At 45.8% G+C, this 26796-nt stretch overlaps 1 protein-coding gene and 1 long non-coding RNA gene across 3 annotated transcripts in view; one reads left to right on the plus strand and one right to left on the minus strand.

The window, feature by feature from the left end:
* The window catches only part of LRRN2 (leucine rich repeat neuronal 2), a 118090-nt gene extending 107933 nt beyond the window's left edge, over nt 1-10157 (minus strand). The window contains exon 1 of the mRNA XM_001371190.4: nt 9610-10157. The gene's annotated coding sequence lies outside the window, so the exon portion shown is untranslated. The remainder of the gene's footprint in view (nt 1-9609) is intronic.
* LOC103103472 (uncharacterized) lies at nt 799-26796 on the plus strand. Of its 2 annotated transcripts, XR_461566.3 has the most exons (6): nt 799-940; nt 2386-2487; nt 4146-4288; nt 10662-10828; nt 25358-25397; nt 25513-26796. It is a non-coding gene; the product is annotated as an uncharacterized LOC103103472 (long non-coding RNA). The 2 variants fall into 2 exon arrangements; XR_008916173.1 differs by lacking the exon at nt 2386-2487.

Consider the following 26796-nt stretch of genomic DNA (forward strand, 5'->3'; position numbering starts at 1 on the left):
GAAATAAATGGGGATATTCAGCCTGAAGAATGGAAGACTTATGTGAGGTACAGTCATTCTGTTCAAATATAGGATTGTCATATGGAAGAGTGATTAGTTTTCTCCTGTTTGACCCCAGAGAGCAGAATAAAAAGCAATAGGTGATTGCTATTGTTTGATTGGGACAAACTAGGTGGTACAGCAGATACAGCTCTGACAGGAAGACCTGAGTTCAAATCTAGCCTTAAACAATTACTAGCTGGGTGGCCCTGGGTAAGTCACTTAAACCCTGACAGCCTCAGTTTCCTCATCTGAAAATGAGCTGGAGAAGAAAATGGCAAACCATTCCAGGATCTGTGCCAAGAAAACCCCAAATGGGGTCATGAAGAGTCAGACATGATTGAAAAATGACTGAACAACAAGGAAAAGCTATGGAAACTAATACATATTTTTGCCTCCTGTCTACTCTGTCCTCTGTTTGAGACCACTGACATTCTCCAGATGGCTGTCCTAAAGGATCAATGATATGATGTGCCCTCAGCTCAGCCAACTCCTAGGCATCTGTTGGGGCCCAGGGTGAGGAAAGAGTGCTTTGTGAGTCTGGGGCTTTGAGCTGGAGATGAAGCTGACAAAGTCAGCCATGGCTCCAAATGAGCCCCTAAACCACCTCACTCCATCCCCAGGGCAGCCCAAGTCTGTGGGCAGGACTGGTTATGGCTAATTCCTTGAGCCCTTGCCCCCTGGGAAGGGAGAGAATTGCCCTTCATGGGTGAAGGGGTCTATTCATTCTCAGTGAATTCATTTCTAGTTCATTTTAAAACGAACTGGTTCTGGGACTGAATGACCAAGGAGAAACCCTGGGGAAGTGAGAGAAAAGAAGAGAGGGTGAGAGAGAAGCAGTCTGGATATGTGGCATCTGAGTGATTCCTGAGGGAACACTGGAGGTCTGCAACCTGAAGAGGTGAGCTCAAGGGGAAACAGAGAGATGAGGGAGAGAGAGAGAGAGAGAGAGAGAGAGAGAGAGAGAGAGAGAGAGAGAGAGAGAGAGAGAGAGAGAGAGAGAGAGAGGGAGGGAGATAGACAGAGTCAGAGAAGGAGAAAGAGGGGGGAGAGAGAGAAAGAGTCAGACAGGTAGGCAGACAGACACAGAGAGACAGAGGGAGGGAGAGAGAGAAAGAGAGAGAGAGAGCAACTGACTGACTGACAGACAGACAGAGAGAGGGGGAGGGGAGAGAAAGGGAGAGAGAGGGAAGGACAGAGTGGGAGAGAGAGACAGACAGAAAGACAGAGAGGGGAAGGGGAGAGAGGGAGGGAGGGAGAAAGAAAATGAGAGAGAGGGAGGGAGAGAGAGAGGGGGAGAGAAAGAAGGAGGGAGAGAGAGAAAGAGAGGGAGGGAGGGAGAGCAGAAGGGAGATAGGGAGAGAGAGAGGAAGGAAGAGAGAGAAAAAGAGAGAGAGGGGATGATAGAGGGAGAGAGGAAGAGAGAGAGGGAGAGAGAGAGGAAGAGAGAGGGAGGGAAAAAGGGAGAGAGAGAGAGAGAGAGAGAGAGAGAGAGAGAGAGAGAGAGAGAGAGAGAGAGAGAAAGAGAAAGAGAGAGAAAGAGGGAGGGAGAGAGAAAGAGAGCAGACAGCAACCCATTAAGCCAGCAATAGAGATGGTCCTAAAGGAGAATTATGGAAATGATTAGAGTGCTGGAAAATGGGACTGAGGAAGAGAGGTTAAAAGAACAGGGATCATTTGGTCTGGCAAAGAGAAACACACAGAGGGGGCTTAGAAAGCCCTTCAAGTCTCTGAAGGGTTATTCTACAAAGGATGATGCCTAGTTCCCCAACCCCAGGGAGGGCAGAACAAGACCTCTGCTCCTTCTATGATCCAGTCCCATCCAGTCTATCCAGCCTTAATCATTAAAAATAATGATAGCAGCTGCCACTCATGTAGTGCTTTAAGGCTGACAAAGCACTTTACATACATTATCTCCTTTGATCCTTAACTCCCTGAGTTCCCCCAACATGGACCCTCTACTCTGCTGAACCAGTCTCCTCACTGTTCCCTACACAAATCATCTCCATTTTTTCTTCTAAGCCTTTGGCCATGCTCTTTCCTCACTTAGAATGCCCTCCCTGGCTCTTCTCTGACTATCCAAATCCTGTCTTTTCCTTCAAGGCCCATCTCCCTCATGATGCTTCCTCTGATACTCTAACCCACACTGATCTCTCCCTTCTCTGAACTCTCAAACCGTGTATTCTCTAAACCGCACTGTTTCAGCATGTGGTTATATATATAGCCTGGCTGCAGCTTCTTATAATTTCTGGGGCCCAAGCTTTCTCTCCCCCCACTTCTAAACCCCTTGAGGACATGACCTAGGACTTCTAATTCTCTGTGTCCTCTGCACCCTTATCCCCACAGCACTGGTGCAGGGTATTAAGGCAAATAGAAGTCAAGGCTTTAGCTGAAGAATGCAGAGGCAGGATTCTTCCTCGTTGGGTGGATTGGGGATTTCAGAAGAAGGTAAGCTTCATGAAGGTAGGAACCTGCCCTACTTTTTTTTGGCCCCTAACACAGTGCCTGGCATGTAGTAAGTGTTTAAACGTGTTGAAATGAATGTAAGAAATAGCCTCAATTCAAAGAAAATTTCAAGGTCAGAGAGAAGATTGAGACATTGTTTTTACACAAGGCCAATGTGGGAATTTGTTTTGTTTTGCTATACATGTTTGTATGACAAAGGAGTTTTTGTTTTTCTTTCTTAATATGGGGGGGGGCAGGGAGAAGGGCAGGCGGGAGAGAGAGAAGAAAGATTATCGTTGATTTGAAAAAATTAAATTAACATGTTAAAAGGGAGTGTTGGGGGCAACTCAGTGACTCAGTAGGTTTCAAGCTAGGCCTGGAGACAGGAACTCCTGAATTCAAATCTGGTCTTAGTCATCTTTTAGTTGTGTAACTATGTCACTTAACCCCCAAAGCCTAGCTCTTATTGCTTTTCTGCCTTGGTCCCAATACACAGTATTAATTCTAAAGCCTGAAAGTAAAGGTTTAGGAAAAAAAAAAGGTTTCAAAGATCTTGGGAAACAAATGAGTCCCCAGGCTCCACACCACATCTCAAATGAATGACGTGAGTGGTCCTATCTAAAGGCAAGGGAATAAACATGTATTAAGCATAGTGCTAAATGCTTTACAAATATCTCATTGGATTCTCACACAAACTGGGAGATAAATGCTATTATCCCCATTTTACAATTGAGGAAACTGAGGCAAAGAGGGATTAAGAGACTTATCCAAGGTCACAGAGCTGGTAAGAAATTTGAACTCCGGTCTCTGAGTTCAACCCCAGTTCTCTATGCATGATTATGGCACACCTAGCTACCTCAGGTTCTAATCAGTTCTAGATTTCTAGATTTTTATCCTTTGTGGCATTGGGCAAGATCCTACAGTGGTCTGTGAAGACCCAAACCCACATGTGATTCTTTATATAGCAGCCAGAAGGGCTAAGGGACCTTTCAAGGCAAGGTGATGGCCCCATACTCTGGCCTGAATCCTGCACCCCTCACCCTGGCACCAGATTACTTGGCTCCCCACTAGTCTTACCTCTTGGGCATTCCATTCTCTGCTCTTCTAGTCCCAGATTTTTCCTTTTATCAGTCCCCTCTGAAGGCTCATTTTGAGAGCCACTTTAAAGAAACATAACCTTTCTTGTTGGCTGCCTTTCTTCCCTCTTCCTCCCTTTCCCCCTCCCTCTCTTTCCCTCTCTTTTTTGTCTTGAAAGCATCAGATTAGATAGACCTACTGTTCCTGTGGGACCTAAGGAAAAGTGAGATGCCTAACAATTTCTGCCCTTTTCTCTCCATAATATTCTTTCTGAAGGATCTGACTTCTGAGACGTGTAAAAATGAAAAACTCCACTTTGCCCCAAGTCAAGTTAGCCTGGTATTCTGTTGAGCCTGGAGCCCAATGTGACCCTCAACCCTTACAAACTGATCCCCAAGTCATTTAGGTTCCTTTTGTATTTGGTCTCACACTCGGAGAATGTAGTGAGAGAAGGCTTTGGTTTGTATGCTAAGTGACGTTCCCTCTCTGCCTCGGTTTCTTGATCTGCAAAAGGATGGGGTTGAACTAGATGGTCACCAGTTCTAACACTGTATATCTCAATGATCTCTCCCATGTATGCAAAGGAACTTGGGTAAGACATGCAGAAAACGTCTCCCAACTAAGCTTGTCATAAACTTCTGGACTGGATGACAAGGAAATTATGGCATCTTCCACTCAAAAGCCTTGAAGAAGAAGAGAGACAGCCATCTGCTTGTGCTTGTTTGGGGTAAGCTTCCTCCTGGAGGCAGGGAGAAGAGAGAGGACCTCCCCATGGCTTGACCATCTCAGGACTGGGGGATATTCCTTCCCCGCCTCAGATTTAGTGCCATAAGCAACACCCCTATAGTATTGGAGGGTTGGGGTTTGAGAAACATTTTTCTCCACTAATCTCAACTGCCCTTCCTCTAGGAACTTGCTTCAAATCTTTTAAACTGGGGAAGGAGAGGAAAGCCTCCGAGTGCAAACTCGATCCAAAGAGTAATCTTCTAAAGGGTTGCTTCTATGCTAGGCCCTCTTGGACGGTCAGTAACCAGTGGACAGGGGCCATGGTCTGACTGTGCTTGGTACAGTGCCCAGTTGTTTTTTTGGGTGGTTGGAACATGAAGCTAATGAGGCCAAGGTCATAAGTTTCACCTCTCTAGGGACTTGGTTGTTTTGGAGTTTTTTTGCATAGAGAAAAAAAATTATTTCAAGACCAAAGATCAGACCTGGATCAGTCCATTAGTGTATGGAAAACTCAGGCCAACCCATCACTGCCATGGGGGAAAAGCCCCCAACTTAAAGCCCATGTCCTATTTATGGGGAATGGGAAGAGGGAAAGATACGTCAATAATATCATCAACTGTATACAAAAGACAGTAGTGGTGCGATGTGCCATGGACATGGCAGGGTCAAGTGGAAGGAACTGGGGATATTTAAGCCAGGAGAAGACTCGGGGAGGGGAGGATTGGCACAAATTTAGGACCATTACAAGGAAGGAACTTAGACTTGCTCTGTTTGGCCCCTGAGTGCTAAATCATGAGCAATGAAGAATATTTAGATTTTATGTCCGGAAAAACAATTTGTGCTGTTCAAAAATGGTGTGGCCTATCCCTGGGGAGGGCTTCCTTCTCCTTGGAAGTCTTCAAGCAAAAGCTGATGACCACTTGTCTGGTAGGTATAAGTAGAGATTATTTTCAGGTATCAGCTGGACTAGGTGGACTCCTACAGTGGACTATCATCATCCTCATTAATCTGCATGTAATAAATTCCCCCTAAGCTTCTGGGATCCTGTGCTAGGCTTAGTCTGCCCTTTTACCTTCTAGGCAGAAAAGATGTGGGGTACAGTACCCTTGGGGGTAGTTGGTGGTATGGTGGATAGAGTACCAGGCCTGGAGTCAGGTTGACCTGAGTTCAAATCTGACCTCAGACACTACCTACCTTTGTGACCCTGGGCAAGTCATCTAACCCTGTTACCCTCAGTTTGCTCATCTGTTAAATGAGCCAGAGAAGGAAATGGCAAACTACTCTAGTATCTTGCCAAGAAAACCCCAAATGGAGTCATGAGGAGTTAAATGAAAAGATTCAACAACAACAAAATAATACCCTCCCTTTTCTTGAACTAGTAGGCAGAGGTCTCCTCCCACAGGTGCCTCTGAAAGTTAATGTCAGCCCTGGGGAGGGGGGTTGTACTAGGGGCACTGGAGTGCCCTTTGCCTATGGGTAGTTCTGTGCTTGTACCAGGAAAAGTCACAGATGAGTAATCTGACCTGCTTTCATGCCCAGGAGGCTTGATCAGTGAAAAAATGGAAGGAAAGGAACAGAATTGGGTATGTGAGCCTTAATCTATACCCACTGGAAGTGCCCTTTTCAAGGGATCACTACGTCTACAATGTTTCACAATAATTCCTAAATTCTCTAATTCTGTTGGCATCTCTTCTACCCCATTTAAATTATATTTGGGTACTTATATCCTTGATTTCCCCTCTAGACCATAAACTCCAGGAGGGCAAAGACCAGGCCTTATTTAAATTTGCATCCACAGGGACTACCTTGCGCACAGTCGGCACTTTATATCTTGATTTACTAAATGTATGAATGGTGCATATTACCCATAAGTTAGCACTGGCTGCTCTTGTCCCCCCCTCCCTTCCCTACCTCACCTCTCCCATAATGCCTCGGGTGTTAGCCCCTCTAGGAAGCCTTCTCTGATTCCTAGGCAGTTGAGAGAATTTAGTCACTCAAATAAGAATTTATGGAGCTCCTGTGGTATCCTAGCACTACCCCAGGTGCTCTGGGAGATTCAGAGTAGAACAACACATAGTCTTTGACCTTGAGGAGCTTAGTCTGGGCGGTAAGTACATACACAAAGAGGTAAATAATAAAACAAGTTAAGTAATGACAGAAAGCAGTAACCATCACAAGGCAGCAATGACAGCAAATACTATGAGTTCAGAGGAGAAAGCAATAGCTAAGGGGTGGAGGAGTTCAGAGGGGAGTCAGATAGGTGGAGCTGGATGGTTACTACCTCTGATGCCTATTATACCCAACTCCATCTACATTTGGGCAAGCCATTCTCTGGATCAATCCTCTTGCTGCTGCCTGAAACATCCTCCGATGTCTCCTCATATCTGGGTCAGAAAGCCTTCAGTAGGTCCTACATTTTAAACCATTTTCCAGAGGAAGATGATCTGATTTCACCCCTACTCTTTCTCCCACCCCTGATTTTATAGATGAGGAGACTGGGGAAAATTGTTTTTTTAGCCCAGTCACCCAGAAGCAAATTTTCTGGAGGGGACAGGTTTTCTGGGTTGTATACTGTCAGAAAACAACCTGGATACTGTAATGAGGGCCATTCTCCATCTTTTTCTAACTCTCTCCCTCTGCTGGGAGTCTTAAGAGCCTTATGGGTGCCAATGGAGTTGTCCAGAAGCCCAGATACTGGCATGGAACTGCTTGAGAGAAGGAAGCAAGGAGAAACAGGGGCAAAAAAATTAATGAATTTCTAAAAAATGAAGCAAGTTGCAGGGACTTGGGGTAAACAAGAGAGATGAGGAGGGAAGAGTCCAGGGAAATGCCCTTATCAGGTGGGTATTCCTAATAAAGCCAATAGTGTATTTTCTTATAGTCAGGAGATTTGAGGAAGCATCATTTCCATGTCTAGCATATGGTTCAAACTGCAATTTGCAGAAGAGAGAGAATGAAGGAGAACTCTGGAGCAGAGATGGAAATATAGATGGAGATAAAGCTTCAGAGAGAAGGAAAGAAAGCAATCTGAACCAATAAGATTGCAGGGAGAAGAGGAGAGAGAGAAGAGGCAAAGGGATGGAGAAACACAAAGGGAGAGAATAGATAGGAGATAGAAAAGAGATTAGGAGACTGAGAAATGGAAAATACTGTTTCCAGCCTGAATGAACCTGATCCAAGCTGTGGTCTGACTTTTGTTATTCATTTAGGATCTTCTTCAGTTCATGGAGATAGAAATCATGCAGAGAGGGAGGCTTTCAGGGGCCCAATGTCCAGCAGTTCTCAATTCTTGAGGTACAGAGACCCAAAGTCCCATTTCTATCCACAGAAGGATTACAGCTTCAAAGAACTAGATGCCCACCTCACTTGGCGCCCTAATCTAGGCTAAAGTCTCCTCTAAACCAAGAAACAGAAAAATCTTTCCCCCTTTAGTAGTTAGCAATTTTGTTCCAGGGACTGACAAGCCTAGGGCCTGCAAATATCCAGAACCTGATGGTAGATGAGCTGATGCCACTATCTCACTCCTGGATTTTGCCAATTAAGGCTTGCCTACCCAATTCTGTTCCTCTTCCTCCATACCCCCCCCCCCCAGCCTGATCAAGCCTCCTGGGCATGAAAGCAGGTCAGATCACTCATCTGTGACTTTTTTCCTGGTACTGGCACAGTACTGCCCATAGGCAAAGGGAACCTCAGTGCCCTGCATACGACCCCCAACTCAGTGCTGGCATTCCCTTTCAGAGGGACTTGTGGGAGGACACCTCTGCTCACTAGTTAAGGAAAGGGGGAGGGTGCTATGCCCCACATCTTTTCTGGTAAGAAAATAAAAGGGAGACAGAGCCTGACACAGTGGACCCCAGGAACATGAGGAATCCTTAGTCTATGCAGATAGTGAGATTGATGGGAAAAGGTTGTTGCTCCCTTCTAAACCCACCTCATCCCTTGGGGTTCTCAGGTGGGAAGGAATGCTCAAATGTGGAAGGGACACATTCATCTCAGGGTAATGAGAGCTGTGCCCAGGTCCCCCTCCCCCTCCTTCTCACTTCTTCCCGACCCTGCCAGCCACCCAATTAGAAGCTGCGTTGGCTCCAACAGATGGGAGCTGCTGCAGCAGGCAGCCTGAGGAGCAGAGCATAAAGCCCAGCTGACAGTCTCCTTGCTTATTTTGGTCCAGGGAGGATGGATAGAAGCAGAGGCAGGCGGAAGAATTGGAGTCACCATATACTCAGACCCTGCCCTTTGGACTTTCAAATCCCTTGGTACCTGGCTGCCTCTGGGTTCAACCCAAACCAGGACTGTGGCTCCTCCCAACAGAGCCAGCTCCTCTCTCCAAGTGAGGAAGTCAGAAGACGCCCTCTCTCCATAGGGCAGATGGACCACCTGTAGCTGGCCTGTTTCCCATCTCCCTAGTGTCTAAGTGCAAGAATACCTAGCACCGGAGGGTAATGTTTTGCTGGTTGGCATCTGCCCCTCTCTATCCTTCTCCAAAGGAAGGGCCCCTTGGCTGAGTAGAAGGGCCTCTTCCAGCTCGTACACACAACTCTCCTCTCCATCTCCCACCCCTGGCTGCCCCCAGTGCCTAAAGGAGGAACCTCCCTCCTCTCTCCAGGCAGCACAGGGCAGACACCAATACACAAGCCATTTTGCTTCTTTCCACGGGCACTTGAGAACCAGGAGAGTTGAAAGGCCGAAAGACGCCTCCCAGCGCTTTCCATCACTGCAGTTCCAAGCTCCCTTATTATTTCCCGTAGCTCCCCTTAATGCTCCCCAGATGTCCAGATGTCCCTATCCAACCAAGCAACAGTTTGTGGAGGTTCCAGCCTCCAGAGGGTTAATTAATCCAAGAGAACAGATCTCCCCCCACACAGTCGCAATCTCCTCGCCAAGCTCCCAGTCAATGTCTGTGCAGCTAGGAGCCTGCTTTTTATTCCTCTCCTGCCACCAGTCTCTCTTTTCCCTCTCCCCCTCCCCCTCCTCCCGAGTCATCCTTCCCTCCTCCAAGCACCATCCCCAGCTGCCCATCAGCAACCCCGTCCGCAGGGGCCCAAATCTTAAGAGGGTGAGGGGCACCAGCACTCACAGCTCCCCTTCCCTTAGAGGTCCGGGTCATCTCTCAGCCCCCAAATCCAAGTCCCTGCCGATCCCGCCCGAAAGTCACCCGGCGGGGCTTCCCCACAGCTAGCCCCAGCTGGAGCTGCAGGATGCCAAGCCCCGGGCCGCCCCCCGCCCTCGCCCTCGCCCTTTCCCAGCGGCGGCGGCGGCGGCGGCGGCAGTAGCAACAGCAGCAGCGGCAGCAGCGCAGCGCCCCAGCCCGGGCGGACTCACCCTGGGAATGCCGCCGCGCTGGCTCGGGGCAGCGCCGTCATCCGCCCGTCTGCCGCCCGCCACGGGCACGCACGCACATCGGCTGCAGCCCGCAGTTCCAGGCTGGGGATCGGGCTCCGCTCGGCGCCCCCGCCCCCTCCCGCTTTGCATCCAGCCACGAGGACGTGGGGTTGTGGCCCCGGCCCCGGCTCGGGGACCGAGTTTGCTCTGGAGCGGGGTCCGGGGGTGGGGGTGGTGATAGGGTGAGCGATGGCAGAAGGACAGCCCCTGGCCGTCCTAGCCGCCCGCTCCCCTCGCCCTCCTCGGGGCTTCCCGCTCCTCCCGGCTCCCTCCAACCCGAGGGCTCCGCTCCTCCTTCGCACTCCTCGTCTGGAGGCAGGCGGGACAGCGACTGTGGCTCTCTCGCTCTGCTCGCGGCTCATTTGTAATTGCACGCAGCAGGCCCTCTGCGCTCCCCGCGCGCCCCCCGCCCCCCACTTCCCCACCTCGTTCTCAACCTCCCCAGCCCCGTTGTCTCCCCTCCTCCCAGCCTGCGTTTTCACCACCCACCGCCCGCACCGCCTCTGTCATTTTAACTCCTCAGGTGCCAGACCCCCCCCCCCAACACACACACACACACACACACACACACACACACACACAGAAGAGACCGATGGAGATGGGCCTCGGATCCTCCAGGCATTATCTCAGAGAGCGTTTATGAAGGGTCCACCCTGCGCTCGGAGCTGGAGATGCAAAGACAAAAGGAGGTATAGGTCCTGACTCCTAGGAGCTGGCGTTGTCCCGTGGAAATAAATGGGATTTCTTGCTGCTGTTCTGGGGCTTTGGGGAGAGGGCAGCCCCATCAACCCCTAGTGTATTCATGAAACCTTATCTTGAAGGCCCTTGGATATCCTTTTCCCCATCACAAATCTCTGAGATAGGTAGCTGCAAGAAAGATCATCCCCATTTTAAAGAAGGATGAAACTGAGGCTTAAAGGGAAAGAAGTGAGTTTCCCATAGACACAGTGTTGGAACCAGGATCTGAACTTCAACTTTGGTCTCCGTTTCAGAGCACCAGCTACTTTCACCCAGGACAGGAACCTATCTGGATGATGGACCCAGGACCATAAATTTGTGTTGGAATGGTCCTTGGAAGTCATCTACTTCAACGTCAACATTTTACAAAAGTGGACACTGAGACCAAGAGAAGTTGGGTGACTTGTCTAAGGTCACACAGGTAATGTGGCACCAGAACCCAAATCCTATTACATACTCACCTTAAGGCAAATCACTTTCCTTGGGTAAATCACTTAAACTCTCTTCAGTTCTCTCCTTTGAGAAAGGTAAGAGTTGGGTCCTTGTCAGTCCTTCATTTTCTTTCCTTTTTTTTTTAAACATTTGCCTTCTGACTTAGAATCAACGAGGTGTATTGGTTCCAAGGCAGAAGAGTGGTAAGGGCTAGGCAATGGGGCTTAAGTGATTTGCCCAGGACACACATGTGTGAGCTCAAATTTGAACCCAGGACCTCCCATCTCTAGGTCTGGCTCTCTATCTATTGTGCCAGCCTGTTGCCCCCTCGTCCTTCATTTTTGAAGAGGACCAAAGACATCACTTGCTACTGAGTTGAATTTAAGTGAGACAGAATTTCCTCAAAGTCATCAAACTCTCTCTTCTGGGGTCATCCAAATCTAGTGGCAAGGCAAAAGTCATTGCCACTAGTGTTGGCCTGGGACACAGTGGATGACCTTGGTGTCTTCCATGTCTGATCAAGTTCTAAATACTCTATAGGGTTGCTTCAGCTGTCTTCATGGCTGTTGGAACAAATTGTTCTCTTCTGCCCATTCTACCAGGGGAAGCCTCCACATACTTCATTAGGCACCCCCTTGACTCCCCAGTGGGTTTGCTGAAAAGGTTTACCAGGCTGTGGCTACTGTGCAAGCTACAGCTTCCTGGAGCCACAGGTGAGAGCTGGGCAAAAAGTGGACACCAAACGACTTCTGAAGCCCCTTCCGGATTCTAGGCTATTCGTCTGGCCAGGCTGTTGAACTTGGGAAGCAACCTCTCATGTATAAGAGTGGTCCAGCCTGGCTGAGAACCTACATCCTCTCAGCTCTGAATCTAACACTCCCTTACACTGTACCACTTTATCTATTCTCACCTTCACTACCAAATTCATAGTCTTAGGTCAGACCAGCAGTCCAATTTCCAACCTCTTCACACCCAAGCCACAGCTAGAAATGGGCGGAGGAGCCATTTCAAAGGAACAAACACCCCTCTCTCAGATCGGCCACACATTTCAGGATAGATCCTCCCCCATTAACCCCACTGGAGTCAGCAAAGGGTCAGGCTGTCCAAGTGGAAGTCCTGGGACCCAAGGGAAGAAGCCCAGGGTCCTGATATCATTATTATCCACACTGACTTAGGCTATTGTAATTACACCTTTGTCCTGCCTCCACTTTCTCTCCCCACTCCAAACTCATCCTTCCCACCACTGATAGAATAATCTTCCTTATGTATAGATCTAGCCATCCCAGTCCTCCACACAAAAACTGTCAGTGATTCCTTCCTTATTGCCTACCTCACAGCCATTCTCTCTCCCTGGCATTCTAGGCCCCTTTCAGCCTGGCAACATGCCACCTTTCCAGCCTTATTTCTGATGACTTTCCTATGCATGCACTGTGCTCCCACCAAATGAACCTTCTCTCTGGCCTCTTAACAGATCCTGCTCTTCCTCCCTGCCTTCATCTGGACTATTCTTATTGAGAGGAAGGAGGTACATTTGGCACACACTCCCCACTTCTCCAAATGTTGAATCCTTTCAGTTCTTTAAAGTACAATTCACGTAGGCAACTAGGTGAGTCAGAGAATTGAGAACCAGGTCTACAGATGGGAGGTCCTGAGTTCAAATGTGGCCTCAGACACATCCTAGCTGGGTGGCCTTGGGCAAGTCACTGAACCCCATTGCCTACCCTTACCACTCTTCTACCTTGGAACCGATATACTACAGTATTGATTCTAAGACAGAAGGTAAAGATTTAAAAAACCAAACAAGCAACACAACTCTAATATTTCTTCCTTCGTGAAACTCTTCCTTGCTTCTCCAGCTGATACCTTCTCATAGCACTGTGCTTAATATCTCTAGTACATATATGTGCTGTTTCTTGTTATAATAGATCACAGTCAATGGGCCTTTCTCCTTACTAGGCTGTAAGTTCCATAAATTCAGGGGACATGTCATATCTAACCTTTGTCTCACCCTGAATGTCTGCCTTTCAGCCGTTTTCAATCATATCTGATTCTTTGTGACCCCATTTGTGATTTTCTTGGCAAAGATACTGGAATGATTGGCCCTTTCCTTACTCCTGCTCATCTAACAGATGAGGAAACTGAGGCAAACAGGGCCAAGTGACTTGTCTAGGATCACAGATCTAGGAAGTGTCTGAGGTCAGATTTGAACTCAGGAAGATGAGTTTTCCTGACTCCAGGTTGGGCATTCTATCTACTCTGCCACCTAGCTGCCCATGTACTGCCTAACACTTAATAAATGTCAAGTTTCTTGATTTATAGTTGAATCCAGATGGGAGGTAATGAGGATAGTAGTCAAAGAAATGGGGAGGAAGGGATGAATTAATGAACTTATCATCTATCACCTGGTATTGCTGTTGTTTAGGTCTCAGTAGGGTGAAATGGTGCCCTATATTTCTTTCATATATTCTGATATAATTCTTTATACCCAATAATACAATGCTAGGCATATAGTAGGCCCAAGCAAATGTTTGATGAATGAGTGAATAAATGAATGAAATAAGACTATGAAACATTTTCTAAGTCCCTTGTTCCATGCTCAGAGCCTATAGGAAGACACTGGACAATGGTGAAGGACTTGTAGAGAAGGGGGACCCTCCCTAAAGGCATGTTCTCAAATGGTCTGAAATTCTGGAGAGCCATTCAGAGTCACATCCCTCTCCTGGGGGAAAAAGTAGACTCTATTGACCATGCTCTTCTAAGCTCTCAGGTAATTAAACCTAGGACTTGATGACCTTGCTATTGACTTGTCTGCACCAAAGGTCAACCTCCAGGCTTAGTGATGCAGAAGTAAGACTGTCTCCACTGGCCAGCTTTTCTACGAGACCAATAAGGAAGCTCAGGTCTTTGTGCCCCTCTTCTGAGACTCAGGCGACAAGGGCTGAGTCATTCCAGAGCTGGAAGTGTCCCTTGGTCCAATCTCAGATGAACCCCGGAATGATGGATTGGGTCTTGGAATCACAGGACCATAGATTTAAAGATCAAAATGACCCAAGACAGGATTCAAACACAAGACTTCCTCCAGGTTGGCTAACTATCTTGGTAAGTCACTTTAGTGGCTCAGATCTTTAGATTCCTTTTCTAGAAAATGGGTGTATTAATCCTTGCACTTTCCACCTTAGGGACTAGAGCCAGGAAGGTGCTTTTTAATTCTTCCATTGCTCTGTTAATGCAAGTTATTATTAATTATTATCTATTGGAGTGAGTCAGGAAACAGGACAGACTAGGGGACATGGTCTGTGCCTTGCCTGCAGTTAGCCCCATAAATAATAATATGGGTATGACCTGAAGAATGTTTTTAGGTGCTCCATCTGGGAGACAGGAAGATCTGAGTTCAATTCTGACCTCAGATTTTTTTTAATTAGTTGTGTAACCTTTGGCAAATGAATTAATCACTCTCTGACTTGGTTTCCTCATCTGTAAAATGGCTATAATAATAATTGTAGCACTTACTTCATAGGGTTGTTATGAGAATAAAAATGGATATTTGTAAAGTACCTTGCAAACCTTAAAGCACTGTATTATAATTGTTATTATACACAGCTCACCATCAATTGTGAGGGTCAAGAATTTGCCTGTCTGATCCATATCTACTGAGTTCTGAGGAAAATGTTAGAGTGAATGGAATCCATTAATCAATCAGAATTTATTAAGGCTTATAATGTGCCTGGCACTGTACTAAGCATTGAGGAGGCAGAGACACAGTCCCTGCCCTCATTCTGATGGGAGACACACATATAAATGGGCATAGTACTTGTTCAGTAGTGCCCAGCTCTTTATGACCCTGTGGACCATAGCATGCCAGTCCTGTTCATGGGGCTCTCTTGGCAAGGATACTGGAGTGGTTTGCCATTCCTTCCCCTTCCTCTCTTTTGTCAGACAACCAGAGGTGAAGTGACTCTTCCCGAGTCCCACATCTAGGAAGTGGCCGAGGCTGGATTTGAACTCAGATCTTTCTGACCCCAAGCCCCATACTCTATCCACTGAACCACCTAGCTACCTCCCAGGTCTATAGAGATTAAGTGTCTTGCCCAAAGTCACACAGTTAGGAAGTATCTCAGGCTAGATTTGAACTTGGGTCTTCCTGACTTTAGCCCTGGCGCTATATCCCTGAGCCACCTACCTGTCTCTTATGAATGGGTACATGCAGAACAAATGGAATGATTAGAATCGAGGAAGACTTTCTGGAATTAGAGTTTTAATGTGAATATCGAAAGAGGGGAGAGGAAGAGTGTGGGCTTGGTGCCCTCCCTGCTTACTAAGTCAGAGGTTCCTTTAGGGACTCAACACCTGACCCTCTCACCCTTGTCTTGGCAAGTCCTAAGGTTGCTCCGAGGGCTTTTTTCATTAGAACTCAACGGACTTATCCCTCCATAACCTCATTAATCCTCACAGATTGTCTCCTGAAGTGATATATGTCCCTGGGATCTCCCCACCAGACACACACGCACCTATGGGTCTCTCACGCCTTCAGAATAACAAATCCATTCTTTCTGCTCCACATTCCCATTCTGTTGACCATCTCCTCCAATCAGATTCTCCCCTTTTCTACATACCCCATTTAAGAAAGTACTCACATGACGAAGAAGCTGGGAATCCAAATATCTTGATATGGTCGTGTCTTATTCTGCATTGTCTCCATTCCCCACTTTCCCCCTCGTCACTGTCATCACCATCACCCCAGCCACTACGCTTACCGCTTATATTTATACCGTTCTTCAGAGCTTCCCTTTCATCCTTTGGATTCACAGAAACAGATTTTTAGCTGGAAGGGACCTCAGGAGACCATGTGATTCATCCCCTTTGAGGCAGTGAAGGTATTAACAATAAAAATAATTGCTGATATTTATTTAGCTCTAAGGTTTATGAAGCTCTGTAAATATTTTACTTCCTGTGACCTTCACGAGAATCGTGGGAGGTCAGCACCATCACTCCTGGCAGATCTGTTCATTATTATTATTTTTTAAATCCAACCTGGAATCCATCTGACCCACTTAGAATAGACTCTTTGCTCCGATCCCAGATTTGCTTCCCGGTGTTTTTGTCTTGTTAATATTGTTACCGAGAACGGAGCACCAGGAATTTATTAGACCCCATCTACAGATGGAGAGCCTGGAGCCAAGAGCTAAGTGACTTGGTTAGGGCAAAGAAACCAGTCAAAAATTGGTGATTATAATAGCCAACATTTTAACAGTGCTTTAAGGTTGGCACAGTGTTTTACAAATGTTATCTCATTTGATCCTCATGTTCCTGGGAGAAGTGCTATGATTATCCCATTTTGTTTTCTACAGATGATAAAATCGAGGCAGATAGGAGTTTAAGTGACTTGCTAGTCTCTCTGTCTCTGGCTCTGTCTCTCTGACTCTCTCTCTCTTTCTGTGTGTGTGTGTGTGTGTGTGTTTTCCCCCCTGGATTCAAATTTTATCTCAGATACTTTCTAGCTGTATGACCCTGGGCAAGTCACTTAACTTCCATTGCCTAGCCCTTACCACTCTTCTGTCTTAGAACCAATACATACTAGTCAGCTCAGTGGATAGAGAGCCAGACCTGGAGTCAGGAAGTTCTGGATTCAAATATGACCCCAAACACTTTCTAGCTGTGTGACCCTGGGCAAGTCACTTAACCCCAAATGCCCAGTCCTCACCACTCTTCTGCCTTGGAACTTATATACAATATATACAGTATTGGATCTATGACAGAAGGTAAAAGTTTAAAAAAAAATAATACATAGAATTGATTTAAAGATGGAAGGTAAGGGCTTATAAAAAGTCTAAGGCTGGATTTGGACCCTAATCTTCCTGGCTCTAGGTCAAGGGTTCTATCCACTACACTAAACTGTAGTCTTCTAATTACTATTACAATTCTCTTCAAATGCTGTATCATAGCTAGGGAAAAGGAGAGAACTAGAATGCAGCCATGTAGCAATGTATTAGAGGGAGGAGCACTGAATTCAAAATCCAAAGACCTGGGTTTGAATCTGATATTTTCCTGTCTTGAGACCCTGGATAGATCTATTGACTGCTCTGAATAGGGGAACTTATCAGGAAAATGGAATTAATAATACTCGCCCCCTCCCCAAGTCGACAGGGTTGTTGTGAGGAAGGTACCTTGTAAAGTGCCATAGAAAAGTGAGGTACTTTTAAAATCCCTCCCCATACTACAGGTTGAGTACACTGAGGCACAGGGTGGTTCAATGATTCCTTTTAGGGGGTGTTGTAGTACTGGAGGCAGAAAGAGGAACAAAGTCTTAGATTTGGTCTTTCTCTACCAGATGCCAAAGTCTTTCTTTTTTCTTTAAGCCCTTATCCTTGTCTTACAAACACTACTAAGTATTGGTTCCAAGGCAGAAGAAAGGGTGAGGCAATGGGGGTGGGGGTCAAGTGATTTGCCCAGGGTCACCCAGCTAAGAAGTGTCTGAGGCTAGACTTGAACCCAGGACCTCCTGTTTCCAGACCTGGCTCTCGATCCACTGTGCTACCCAGCTGTCCCTAAAGACTTTCTAACAAGATTAATATTAATGAAGATGACAATAATAATAGCTAGTATTCGTGCAACATTAAGGCTTAAAACATGTTTTTTACTTTCAACAACAACAATTTTAAGAGGAAGGAGCTATCCTTATCCCCATTTTATAGATGAGGAAAGTGAGGCTGATAGAGTTTACGTGACTTTCCCAAGGCCACTCAAATTTGAACTCAACTCATTGAACCAACACTAGTGAGTCCTGTAGTGCCAACCTCTGCTTCTAAACCTAAAGTCACCTCCTTTGGGAAACTGTCTCTGACTTCCCCCAATTCTAGTTTCTTTTCTATATTTCTGCCTCTGTAAAAATGATCGATCTCATTTGCGTATCATACCTCTACCTTGTGAGTTAGGTAGTACAAGTGTTATTATTTCCATTTTACAGATGAGAAAAATGAGGCATTCTGGAAAGATGACTGACTCTGGTATAATAGGACCTGGATTCAAACCTACCTCTGATGCTTACTACCTGGTTAGCCTTAGTCAAATCACTTAAATTCCCTGGCCTCAGTTTCCTCAATTATAAAATGGGGCAACTAGATGAATAAAGGAAGACTGATCTTCCTGAGATCAAATCTGGCCTCAGACACTTTCTACCTGTGTGACCTTGGGCAAGTCACTTCACCCTGTTTGCCCCAGTTTCCTCTTCTATAAATGAGCTGGAAAAACAAGATGGTACCACTCTGCCATGATGGTACCACTGTAGCACTGTGGAAAACAAAATGGTACCATCTCTGCCAAGAAAACCCCAAATGGGGGTCAGGAAGAGCCAAACACGACTAAAAACGACTCAGTGATAGCAGTAAAAATGAGATGGTTAGAGTGTATGGTCTCCCTAGTCCCTTCCATTTCCAGAGCCATTAACAGTGAATTTACCCAGGGTGTCACAGGGAGGAAATGTCAAGCCAAGTATTTGAACTCGGGTCTCCCGATTCCAAATCTAGTATTCTTTCCACTAAACCATACTGCATCTCTGTGCCATTCTATATTAATTTTCAATAACTATCATCCTCATTTTCCAGATGAGGTTGCGACGAGAACCACTCTGAATTCATTTCCTATGGAGGTGCTTAGATTAGAAGCTTCCCAGGGGTAATGACCTTGTCTTTTCCATCTCTGAATCCCCAAGCAGCCTAGCAGAGCACCCTATACAGAGGTACTGGATAAATCAGATTTGAATTAAATTCAGTCTTTCCTCTCCAGCTCGCCTCCTTGCCCAAAGTGTCCAGGGCACCAGATCCCACCTGGGGCAGCATGTGACTGCCCAAAGACCTCCCTGGTTCAATCAGACATATTGATCCGGGCTCCTGGGCTCCGGCTGACCTTGTCCCAGGTCTGCTCTAATTTTATAGGTTGGGGAAGGAGGATTCAATGAAAACAACTGAACCAGGTGATCTCCCTGGGGCTACCATTTTGTCAATATTAATCACACTCTCCCTTTCTTGGGAGAGTGCAAATAGGAAGCCCTGGCAAGGTGAAGGACCCCATTAGAGGGAATCCGAGGGTGAAAGGTAGTGTCATCTGCTCCCTGGGCAGAGGTTTTATCTTTTCCACATCTCTCCCTTTCTTGAGTGGGACTTGGGACAAGGTAGTCAGAAGATGGGCTCAGGAACCAGAGAGCTTGCATGGAAGTTTACCCACTGAGCCCAGAATGATGCTCTGTGGAGAAGGCTGAGTGTGGGAGTTCTGAACGGCAGGAGGGAGACAACTGATTATGTGCCTGCATCAAATTAGGGACCCACCAGGTTGCCAGAGTAGGAGCAAACCAGCTTAGGTCAGAAACTTAGTCAGGTGGCTCAATGGATAGTGGTACATCCTGGGTTCAAATTTGGCTGTGTGACCCTGGGCAAATCACTGAGTTCCCATTGTCTAATCCTTACCTCTCCTCTACCTTGGAACCAATATTTAATATTGATTCTAAGACAGAAAGAAAGGATTTTTTTTAAAAATGCAATTGGGGGAGCAGCTAGGTGGCTCAGTGGACTGAGAACCAGGAGTAGAGATAGGAGGACCTGGGTTCAAATTTTAACTCAGACACTTCCTAGCTGTGGGACCCTGGGCAAGTCATTTCACCCCCATTGCCTAACCCTTACCCCAATCCTGCCTTAGAATTCAGAAAGGAAGGGTTTTCAAAAGAAAGTTGAGCCAAAGCTCCTATAGAGATCAGTAGTGGGATCAGGCTGGAGTGTGGATCAAATGATAAAGTGCTATGGAAATGCTTTTATTGTCATTCAATCATGTCTGACTCTTCATGACTTCTTGGACCTCGGCTCTCCACCATGTTTTCTTGGCAAGGCTACTGGAGAGGTTTGCCACTGCCTTCTCCAGTGGCTCTTTTTGTCAGGCAATCAGAGGCTAAGTGACTTATCCAGAACCACACAGCTAATAAGTGTCTAAGTTAGAGATTTGAACTCAGGTCTTCCTGACTCTGACTCTCTCCTGAGCCTCTTAGCAGCCTTGTAGGCATATAGAGGAGAAGTGACCTTCCCAAGATCACACAGCTGGAGATGAGGCTAGATTTGAACTCAGGTCTTCCTGACTTCAGTTGCTGTGCTCTTGACCGCTGAGCCATCTAGTCGCCTTGAATATAAATGTGAGTATTATTATTATTTTCCCCATCATTATTGTTATCTTTTTTTTTACATTTATGACTTCTTTCCCTTACCCAGTTCACTTTCCTTAGTGGGAGATGAAGTATAAGAAGCTCCTGGTGCCCTGAACTTGGCAAAAACCCAAACAAATGCAAACCGCCCAGAAACCTCAGGTCCCTGGGCAGACACCACACTTCCAGCCTGGATGACTTCTCGAGCCTGGCTCTCCTCAAACCAACCAGACCAGCAGGAAGAAGCATCCTAGAGAGGAAAGAGCCAGGATGGGAGTCTGAGTGGGAACGTGGTCACTAGCAGCACGAATGTTGGGGCAAATGATTTGACCTCTTGGGCTTGTCCTCCTTTTCCCCTTAAACTCTTACTTCTGTCTTAGAATCAATACCAAGTATTGGTTCCAAGGCAGAAGGGTGTCAAGGGCTAGGCAAACGGGGTGAAGTGACTTGTCCAGGGTCACCCGGCTAAGAAGTGTCTGAAACCCACAGTCTTCCCCTTTGTAAAATGAGGGGTTTGGAGTAGAGATCCCATCGGGAAAGGGATTCCATCGCCATCCTCAGTTGCTCCAGAAGCGCCTCTTCATTTATCCTCTATATTGCTCCTCTTATCTCACACTATTTCTTCACACTTCAGTCTCAGGGGAAATATGGACCAGCTGGTCACTAGGTTCTTCGTAAGTACCTCAATGATTAAATCCACTTTAGGGAGACAGCTAGGATAGAGCTATGAGCTTGAGTCACGAGTTCAAATCCAGCCTCGGACAGGCCAGCTGTATGACTCCAGGCCAGTCATTTAATTTGCTTCAGTTTCCTTCCTTGTAAAATGGTGATGATAATGATGGCACCTTCCCAGCAGAATTGTTGTGAGGATCAAATGAAATAATATTTGTACTTAGCACAGTTTCTGGCACATAGTAGGTATTAAATAAATTAATATTTTAAATTTATTGAATTTAATATTTGATAATAAATGCTTGTTTCCTTTCTTTGTCTTTTATTCTACTTTTTTTCTAGTCCAATAAATATCATTCAATTCAACTCAACTTCCATTTATTAAGCACTGACTCTTAAAAGTTTTATAAAGCGCCAGAACTGGAATCAGGAAAACCTGAGTTCAAATCCAACCTCAGACACTTACTGGTTGTGTGAGCTTGGATAAGTCACTTGGCCTTGTTTGTCTCAGTTTCCTTTTCTGTAAAATGAGCTGGAGAAGGAAACTACTCTAGTATCTTTGCCAAGAAAATTCCAAATGGGGTCACAAAGAGCCAGACACGGTTGAAATGACTGGACAACAACAAATTGTAAACTTCTTGAGGGAAGGGATCATTTTGCCTCTTTTTTGCTTAGCACAGTACTCATTACATAGTAGGTGCTTAATAAATGTTTATTGACCAATTGATGGATTGATTATTGCTGTAAGTATAAGGCAGTAATTGCTTAGGATGCAATGACCAATGTGCAACAATTCCTGCCCTCTAGGAACTTACATTCTACTGAGGAAAACCAATGTACTCAGATTAGTAAATAGAAGAAAGATGCCAAGTAAATAGTGATTCTGGGGAGGGGATGTAACTTGTTCAGACACATCTGACTCTTCCTAGTCCCACTAGAGCTTTCTTGGCAAAGATACTGGAGTGGTTCGTCATTTCCTTCTCTGGCTCCTTTTACAGAAGGGGAAACTGAGGCAGAGTTCAATGACTTGCCCAGGGTCACATTGCTAGTAAGTGTCTGAGGGCATATTTGAACTTGGGCCTTCTGGACTCCAGGTCTGGGCTCTATCTACTGCACTACCTAACTAGGAGAGGTAACTAGCAACTCGGAACTCCTGAGAATAGCCTTCCTTTAGTTTGAGCTGAATCTTAAAGGAAGCTGGGACTCCTTTGAGGCAGCAGTGAGGATGAAGGATATTCCAGGCATGAGGAATTGCCTGTGCAAAGGCATGGAGGTGCAAATGGAATTTCATGTGTAGGGAACAGCAATTCAGAGAAAATAGCACTGAAGCAGAGAGTTCATAAAGGGAAATAATATGCAAAAGTCTTAAAGCCAACTTGAAGATAAATTTTGAACAGCCTTAAAAGCCACAAATAGAATCTGAATTTTATTCTAGAGGCAAGAAGGGGCTCCTCAACTTCCTTGTTCAGGGGAGTGACACAGCCTATGCTTTAGGAATCTGAGTTTGGCAACTATGTGGAAGGTGAATCCAAAGAATCCAATCCAAATCCCAAGAAAGACAGTGACTCCCCTCAATGAGCTCCCATTTTAATAGGGGAGGACACACATCAAAGGAAGAGGGGAAGGGGGGCAGGAAAGAGAGGGGAACTATGACAGGGCATGGGGAAGGCCATTCGGAGTACAACTGGAAAAATGTGACAGAAAGCTGGCTTGGATGCTTCCTCAAAATGGCACCCCTGGGAGGAGCCCACCCTTGGGAGAAGGGAGTCCCAGGGGGATGAGATGATTTTTAGGGAGCTTTTCCAAACAGGTTATCCCAGGACCATATAACTGAAATGAATAGAATTCATGCATGCCAGGAACAACCAGAAATTGTGCTTTGAGTAACATGGTGTAGAGGAAAGACCACTGAGAGACAGGACCCCTGGGTTCTGGTTCCGTCTCTGCTGGGTGACAGAGAAAAAGTTCCTTGACTTCTCTGGATCTTGGTTTGGTTAGACTGGGTAACGATGGCTGAGGTTCCGTCCAGCACTGTGAGACAACAGTCCTTTGCTTCAATGGCCTGACTTGCCAGGGAGCTGAAATCTAAGCTGGGTACCCCGGGTCAGGAGCTGAGCCTCCCCCGTCTCTCCCCCGCCCGTCCTCCCCGCCTCCCGTTTCAGAGATGATCTCTCTGCACATTAAGCAGGGTGGCTGAAGCGGATGACTAATGTATGTCATTTCCAAGATGCTATCTCTGCACAGGAAAGTACATTCAGATCCAGGTTTTAATTGTATGTGATTTTAGCTGAGATGGCGTTAATTTATTTCCTCTGCTATTTCAGCGGATCTTCCTCTTTCATCATAGTGAAATTATCTGGAATGTATCTTTTTTCCCCCCTTAAGGACAAAGCTGATGTTGCTCCTTTTCTCCTTCTTGGGCTTTTAACATCTGGGGGGTTGGCAGATGCCCTTATGATGGAGGTACCTGGAACATTCCCATCATCCACCTGCCCCCCCCCCCATCTTCTTTCCTTCCACTCCCACAACCAGATTTAGCAAAGATTTAACAGATTTGTTAAAGAAAACACTTATTTGCTCCCTCTTGCTTTTGCTTTTCTTTTTGTCTCCTAATCCCGCCCCTTCTTCTTGATTCTTTTTTTTAACCTTTACCTTTCATCTTAGGATCAACACTAACTATTGGTTCCAAGGCAGAAGAGCAGTAAGGGCTAGGCAATTGGGGTTAAGTGACTTCCCCAGGATCACCCAGCTAGGAAGTGTCTGAGGCCACATTTGAACCCAGGACTTCCCATTTCTAGGCCTGGCTCTCACTCCACTAAGCCACCCAGCTGCCCCCTTCCTTTTAGATTCTGTAGTTCATCAGCATCCAGATAGCAGTACCTTAAGCCAAGGGACAACAAAGATTTATACTGACCAGTCCTATGGAGGGAGATGCTACTTCTCCCAAGTGGCCAAGAAGAAATATAGATAATGGCTAGTATTTATATAGCTTTTGAAGGTTTGTGAAGCACTTTGCATATATTATCTTATTTGATCCTTACAACCAACTTATAAAATATGTGCTTTTATTATCTCTATTTAATAGATGAGAAAACTGAGGCCATGAGAAGTTAAATGATTTATCTGGGTCACAGAGCCAGGATAGGATTTGAACTCAGATCTTCCTGGTTTTTATTCATTTAACTGCCCTAAATAATTTGCAATCAAAAAAGGGCTTTGGAGGGGCAGAGGGACAAATTGTTAAATAAGGAAAAACATTCTCAAAGTTAGAAGTGGTTGTGGTGCTGTAGGAGAGAAACAGAGCATATAATTTCACTTCAGGCATTGGCAAAGGGCAAGGCAAGTCAACAAACATTGATTAAGCACTTACTACATGTACCTTACTAAACACTGGAGATAAAAATACAAGCAAAATGATAGCCTCTTCCCTCAGGGAGCTTACAGTCTAATGGGGGAAGACAATATATTAAAGGGAATTGGTAGCGTGTGTGTGGAAAACACTCTACACCCAGTCTTGGAAATAAGGAGAGTCTCAGCAGAACTGGGAGGGGAGTGAAAGACGATTGACTAGACCCTTCCTCCAAACGACAAAGTATGTTGAACCCAGAAAACAACATTTAAACACTAATAATATTCAAAATTTTGAATCGAACTTGGTTGACTAGGGGACCCAAGCAAATAGGCTCATACTCTCTCCACAATGTCTCCCAGCCACCAATCATGGACAATGAGAATGGAATCAAAGCATCCTAAAAGGAGAAGGAAAGCCTCTTGATTCCGTTGAGATAGGGACTGGAAGATGCTTACAATTCCTGAAGGCAAAGCCCCCTTTTCCATCCTACAGGAACTATATTACCCTGCTTCCTCCATACTTACTATTCCTCCCTGCCATTCAGAAGTTCCAGTGGTTGGATTAAATGGCCACTGAGGTCCTTTCTGACTCTAAAATTGGGTTCTTCTCAGACTCACTTCCAACCTAGTTTTCATAGCTTTTATCCTGGGAAGCAACCCCTGTGATTCTGAAGGAGTCACCCATCCCCACTCATCCCCACCCAACTGCCACCCACAGTGCAAGCAAGCCAGCCTAGTCGAAGTAGGGAGAGACAAGAGGCACCATGTTCCGAGCACGTCAAACCACCTCCACCACCTAGACTGACATCTCCTCTCAGATCCTCATGGAGATAGCCCAGGATGCTGAACCCAAGAACCTTGGCAATAGCAAGGCCACTTGCCAAGGAAATTGAGAATTGAGGGGATTAGGACCAGTGGTTAATTGTGGTAATTGAGTGAACCTTACTGATTCCAATTTGTGACTCAATTCTGGAGCTAGCTCAGTTCTTTTTCTATTCAATTATGGGTCTAGTCCAACTTTTATCTTGTGAGAAAACTTCACTCAATTGAAGGAATTGAGAAGAAAAAAGAACTTCATTGCATCGTTTGAACCTAGCCCCGCACTGCTGGGGACTGGACCATCTCTACCTATTGCTTAGAGACCTTAATCTAAGAGGCTGGGTTATGCTGACCAGAAACTGGGTCAGAGCCAAAGACTAATGCAAGGAGTTTTCTCATAATTATACATGTCAAGCAACCCGTGTGTCTTATCCAAAAACTGGCCCGGAACTGTTCGATCAATTATTGTTTCCATGTTCCTTTGATTGTTTACAGATACTTGGGAGGAGTGAAACACCTCTTTTCTTGAATTCAGGTAATTCCATTTGATTGCTCTCCTCCCACTCCCCAATTTGGAAAGTTCCTAATCTTTTCTCCAGTTAGAATATTGTGTCATTTCCTTGTAATTAATTAAGGATTCATTTTCTTAGATGTATAAAAGTCTGTCTTCTGTGGAAGAGGCATGAAGAGAGGAAGGTTTTGAAGGATAAGGCAAGATGCAAGAGAGTAACCTGGGGACATGTTTTGTCAATCAAGACGAAGATTCTAAAACAGAATGTTCTCAGGAGTTGCAGTTGAGCTGATGAGGGGGAGGGGCTGAAAGTGTCACTCTCTCTTGGGCAGTGGAGGCTGGCAGTTGAGGCTGGCTGAAGACCCTGATTGTGCTGGCTTGTTTTGGGGTTTTTTTTCTGATCAAGGGGAGACCCCTGCGCTTTCTGAGATTTTGACTGACCAAGAGTTGGGTTTTTTTTTTTTTTTGTCTACAGAGAGAGGAGAAGAAGGAGAAACTTGGCTTTTGAGTTGGTTGTCTCTCTCTGAGAGTTTAAGCCGGCCAGGAGAAACTGAAAGACCTTGAAGGTGTCGTAAAAGAAGAAAGAAGATCTTAGCTGTTGTCCTCCATTTATTTAACTGTTCCTCTTCTCACCTTTGTTATTGGACTATTTTCATAACCCTCTCAAATTCCCCTTATAGATTAGGGAAACCCTCATCCTACTTTTCTCAGTTTCCCATCCTGTTATCCCAATAAACCCCTATTTGAAAAAGGAAAAGAAAAGAAGATCTTTATAGTTCACTTAGTGGGGAGGGAAGAAGCCAAAGGCTTCAAGAAGAATTGGGAGGTGAAGGGGGGCAGGGAGCAGAGGGTTGGAAAAGGGAGGGAGTAAGGGAGGAAGGAGGTTAGGAGGTAGATTGATCTATCAACCATCAGTAGGAATCAATAGGCAAACCCCAGAGTAAACCCCAGAGCAGTCCTCTGTGTACCCGCCAGTATCCCTGTGTGGCAGCATTCCCCTGTACTAGCAGTGTCTCTCATCTATCACCATTGTAACTAGGAGATCCTCAGGGTGGTTCCCCTCTAGCAGCTCTCTCTAGTCATAAGCCAGAGGACAGCAGTCAGTTCAAGAAGAAACAGTTTCTCTCTGTTTACTTTTCTATATTTCAATAAGTAATAGTTTCCCTCAGTTTATATTCTATTTCAAGCAATAATAGTTTCACTCAGTTTCCTCAGTTTACTTATTCTATTTCAAGTGCCAGAGCATTCAGTCATTGCAACAAGTAACAGTGTCACCACAGATTCATCCTTCAGTTACATATTCTATTTCACTTCCCCTGTATTCAGGGTCCAGCCCTAAATGGAGGAAGGGGTCTGCTCTGGTCCCGATTTATGAGGCAATTGGATTCATTGCTTAATAAATTGAAATGCTCAGAAGCTTGAA

This window comes from Monodelphis domestica, chromosome 2 (assembly GCF_027887165.1).
Source record: "Monodelphis domestica isolate mMonDom1 chromosome 2, mMonDom1.pri, whole genome shotgun sequence".
NCBI classification, from domain to species: Eukaryota; Metazoa; Chordata; class Mammalia; order Didelphimorphia; family Didelphidae; genus Monodelphis; species Monodelphis domestica.